Here is a 5,144-nt window from a genome sequence, read left to right as displayed (position 1 = left end):
TGCATGGCATGGTGCTATTCACACAAAGGCTCAGGGAAAATAATTAAATGCATGAATAGAAAAGTGAATATGAATAGGGGCACCTGGGTGGCTCGGTCGGTTAAGCGTCCAACTCCATTCAGCTCAGGTCATGATGTCACCACTCGAGAGTCTAAGCCCTGCATTGGGCTCTGTGCTGACAGCCCGCAGCTCCAAGCCTGGAGTTTGTTTCAGATTCTGTCTCTGTCTCTGCCCCCTCCGCTCATGTCCTCTCTCCTCTCTCTCTCTCTCTCTCTCTCAAATAGAAATTAAAAAAAAAAAAAAAAATTAAAAAAAAGAAGAGTGGATAAATAAAAGAGGAGCTAAGTAAAATCCAAAGTTGTAATGATTTTTGGAAACTAGATGTATTCACTGGGGGGCTTTTAACCTGCACTCAGACTTCCTCACGCAATAAAGAAATAGGCTGTCTCTTATTATGACACATAACCGAAGTGCAGCAGGAGGGAGAGTATCAGGGCTGGTTGATAAGTGACTCAGCACAGCCACCAGCAATGCAAGCCTTTCCTATTCTCCCTGTCCCACACCCACCCGGCCGGCTTCATCCTAAGCGGGTGGCCCCACGGCTGTGAGAGCGGCTGCCAGCCGCGACGGGGGGTCATGGGTGTTTTTGTTCGAACCTGGCGGGAGATAGCACACTTCCCTACACGCATCCCAGGGAAGTGCCCTGCGGACGACAGCGGCTTGGGCTGCAATTAGGGGTGAAGTCAGACCACTTAAGACACGTAGACTTCCCTGGACGGTTTTCTAACGAGACCAGACAGAGACACCCTTGCTAACAAGTTGCGTCACCTGGCATGGATGACCTCATCGAATCACCGCGTGTGAGGTAGGCACGATTGCTCCCATTTCACTGAAGAGGAAACTGAGACACAGCAATGTCTCGGAACTTGTTCGGCTCACGCAGGTTTCAAGCAATAGAGCCAAGATTTAAAACGTGGGTTCCTAATAACTTCATGGCTTACAAGATGACCTAACTGGGAGGCTGTAGAAAAGTGCTACTGTCCTGTTTACCAAAGTCAAGAGCCAAGAATTCTTGCCATTAATCATTCCTTAAAGGAGAAATCAGCACCACCCCACCCACTCCACCCTCCAATAAGCAAAAACATAAAAGTGTTATTTGGGAACACTTACTTATTATCACTTCACATGCCTGAAATTAGGTAATCAGATTAAAAATTAATCATGAAAATGAACAAATGGGGACTCCAATAAAAGGTAAATAGGTGCCAGGCACTCTCTTAAGCACATGTCATGTACTTTATCATTAAATAGTCACAAAAACCCAGTGAGGTCATACTATTTCCAATTTACAGATTGAGAAAGTGAAGCCCAGGGAGGTTACATAACTTGCCTAAGGTTAACTAGCCAACACCTGGCAGAACTAAAATGTAAACCCTTCCTCTTAAAACCTATTCCAAATCCCCTCCATACATTAATAATTCTTCTATCTGTTATCTCTATCACAAACCTGATCGGGTTCCAAGCAAATTAGGAATGAGTTTCTTTTCCTGGGACAGTCTCCCATCTGTCCCAGGAAAAGAAGAAGGAGACGCCAGGTATGGCCTCTGGAAACCAGGCAATTTTTTTGAAACACCTGCTTGGCCCTCCAAAGCATGCCCTCTCAAGGTGGGAGACATCACCCCTAATGGGGCACAAATTAATTCTCGGGGGCCAAAAACCACAGATATTATCACGGTTTGTGGCTTTCCAAAGGTGAATGCTACCCATCAAAAGCTTACTTCTCAGTATTTCATTTCCTTCAATAGGCAGAACTTTAATCGAAGCTAATTTTTCTCCTGAGGGAGGTGATAATGAAAAAAGTGATTGAGAAACACAGCAAGAATCCACTGGGAAATGAACTAAGACTGAGCATGCCCCCCCCCCCACCCACCGCTGCCGCTGTACCCACACTCCTTCCCTGAATCTGAATCTGGGCAATGTTGGCTGCTAACCAGGTGGAGGGGATGGGGCACACTTTGGGAAGCGCTGCTTCAGACCACAGTCCCCGCCACCAGGCCGCACTCAGGATGGGGTGTGAGCAGGAGAAAATCCTTGCCGATTGCATTTTCTTTCTTGCCTTCTGAACTCAGAAGGTCCTGATGCTCAGCTCTGCTCCAACCAGGCCAAGCCTGGGGGAAACCTCCACCAGAGAAGAACAGAAAGAGAAAAGCATCTGTCTACACGGTTTTTTGTCCCCCTTGCAATCTACACGCAGCAGCGTTACCCAGCCACCCCCTCCCCAAACACACACTCTGCCTGCCGTTAGTACATCTCGTGGGGTTTCAGGCCTGTGTCCGTGAGGATATGGGGACGGATTTATTCAGCAGGAATGTGGTTACAGACAAAGGAGAAGGAGGAGGGGAAAGAAGCAGAACTCTGCCAGGAATTCCTCTTGCAAAGGGAATCTGCTGAAGAAGATAAGGAGAAACGGAGACTCGGAAGGTGGAGTGAGTCCCCCAAGTTGCAGGGAGTTAACAGCAAGGCTGAGCACAAAACCCGGAGAGCCGAGCCGGGGTGCTCTCTGCCTATCTGCACAGCCTCTTACAGCCAGGAGTTCTTCTAATAGCACGCACTAAAAGAAAATACTCCAGAACGCTGAAATTGCCAGAGCACCAGCACCCTTTATAAAGATTTCTGTGCTGCACATTTTCATCTCCTCCACTCGGCAGGAAGGACCACCTTCTTGGTCCAGGTTTCACCCACTCGAACCTAAGCCACCAACACTTGCCTGTAACAAAGCATTTCCAAGCTGGGGTTTTGGAGGGGGGCCTACAGGCTATCTTTGACCACCTCCTCCCTTGCCCCTCCTCAGCCCAGTGGGTATTTTCCGAGCGCAGGCATTTGGTTTGGCCCTCGCCTAGTGTCCACAGGCGTCCTTGACTGATGAAACAGACATGTCTCCAGCGTGATTTGTTTGTTTGTTTCTTTTGCTGTCCCCTAAAGATATCTGTACTGGATTCTTCATGGCCGAGGATCTTAACCTCCTTCGTTTCCGACATGGCACCCAAAACTGCAAGAATCCCTAAGTGCACAGCATCTTGCTTTATGTGGCATTTCCGCGGACATCTATAAAAATCAAATTCAAAGTTTAATTTCCATCTTTGGGACCAGTAAGTATTTTCATCAGAGATTTTTATTTCACTTAGTGATTTTTTTTCTTAGTGCTTTCTCTAAAAAAAAATTATTTTGGATGTGAGCGGGTGTGCAAGGGCAAGGGTATGGAATGATGTTTCTTTGATTATCCCACTTAATCAACAACCCCAAGTGTCACCCCAGAGCATCTTACGCATTGCTAAACCATGTGTTTGCAATCGGCAGTTGTTCTGCGAGCCGGGCTAGCATACGTTTTTGGCTTTTGAATTCAATTTCAGCAACCTTGAGGAGGCCCAACATAGCTGGGCAGGAGTTTGAATGGCATTAGCTTAATTTGGATTCTATAGAAGCCCCTCTGTAGAGCCCCTCTTCACCCCTCTGTTCCAGGACATCCGTTTGCACGTGCACGCCAATCTCTCTTAGTTGTGGGCCTCTTAGGCCTGGATGGATAAAGCGAAGGGAGCAAACAAGTCCACTGTCTGATTGACCGAAGCGTGTGTCTGCATGAAAAAGCCTGGGCATTTTTACATGATGAGGATAGTGAAGCCGGCAAGGTTTCTGCCGAGCCCTGGCTTTTAATTAGTCAGTGACGCTTGATAAATTGCTCACCTCTTGGGCTGTATCTTCACATCCTCAGACATCTGGAGGGAAACTGGAAAGGAAACGTCCTGCTCATTCCAAAGAGCCAGATGTGTGCCATCACGCAGAAGGAATGTCCAGATGCCGGACGTCTCCACTGTATTCCTCCAAGCGAGCCTTTCCTGTAGTCTTTTGGAAAGTCAGATGAAGAACTTTTTTTTTTTTTTGGTTTTTTTTTAACGTTTATTTATTTTTGAGAAAGAGAGACAGATAGTGAGTGGGGGAGGAGCAGAGAGAAAGGGAGACACAGGATCAGAAGCAGGCTCTAGGCTCTGAGCTGTCAGCACAGAGCCCAACGCGGGGCTCGAACCCATGGGCCACGAGATCATGACCCGAGCCAAAGTCGGAGCCTCAACCGACTGAGCCCCCCCCAGGTGTCCCTAGATGAAGAACTTCTAACTGAGACTTTCTGCACTTCAAACCCTTTAGCAGAGATAGGGACATAAGTGAATAAACTCATTTTATTAATGAGACTAAGGAATTCTCTCTTTTTCAAATTAGAATTCTGTGTTTAAATGGACTTCATTACATACATGGAGTGTGTAAGAGTAATAACCTGAGTGTGTGTGTGTGTGTGTGTGTGTGTGTGTGTGTGTGTGTTGGTTAGAGCAGGGATTTTGAAATAAGGCTACCAGTCACTATTACCTGAAAAGGTTTCTAGAAACACAGATCCCTGTTCCAAACTGGATCTGTTGAACTAAAGAACTGTATCTGTTGAAATTCCAATTTTGGAATTCAGAAATCAGTATTTTTTAAATGCACCCAGTTGGTTGTGGCATCGGAGCAGAGTGGCATTTGGGAACCAGAAAGTGAGGAAATGGAAACTCAGTCACAAAGCTGGGTAAGTGGTGAGGCTGAACATCCAAGATCCCAGGCTAAAGTCTTGGTTCTCGTTCAATTACAGGCTCCTGCCTGGCCAAGGCAGACGTCATTCCCAGAACACTTCCCCTCAGCTCTGAAGTCTCCAGTTGATTAGAGCTGAATCGGGAGATTAATCTATCCTCTGATCTAGCCCAACCTGTTTGTTTTACAGATGAATAAACTTTGACCTAAAGAGAATAAGTGACTCTTCTGGGAACACCCAGATGAGAACTTAAATTTCCTGATTTTGTCAGAGTTCTTTAAAAAGCACCACCTTTCTGGTTTAGTAACTAGCTCTCCCCATGACTTAAACATTAAAAAGTCCCCCTAGAAAGATAGCCACATTTAGTGGTGCTCAATTAATTTCCTAAAAGTTCCAGGTTTAAGGATCTCTGCAACTAAGACCTTCTAGAATCCCATAGTGCACCTGGGCTTTGTGTTTGTTTGGTTGTTTGTTTGTTTGGGGGTCTAGATAAGAAATATTTCCAAATTTATCTCAGAAGTCTGCTTTT

The 5,144-nt window shown here is 46.2% G+C and overlaps 1 long non-coding RNA gene across 1 annotated transcript; it reads left to right on the top strand.

Moving 5' to 3' along the window:
- The first annotated feature begins 529 nt into the window (after positions 1-529).
- Positions 530-2,948, top strand: LOC121032674 (uncharacterized). The gene is made up of 2 exons (XR_005791426.1): positions 530-1,665; positions 1,806-2,948. It is a non-coding gene; the product is annotated as an uncharacterized LOC121032674 (long non-coding RNA).
- Positions 2,949-5,144: the final 2,196 nt, after the last annotated feature.

This window comes from Herpailurus yagouaroundi, unplaced genomic scaffold, assembly GCF_014898765.1.
Source record: "Herpailurus yagouaroundi ecotype Mexico unplaced genomic scaffold, PumYag 142, whole genome shotgun sequence".
Lineage (NCBI taxonomy): Eukaryota > Metazoa > Chordata > Mammalia > Carnivora > Felidae > Herpailurus > Herpailurus yagouaroundi.
The sequence above is the reverse complement of the archived record's forward strand: the minus strand, read 5'-3'. Positions and strand labels throughout refer to the sequence as shown.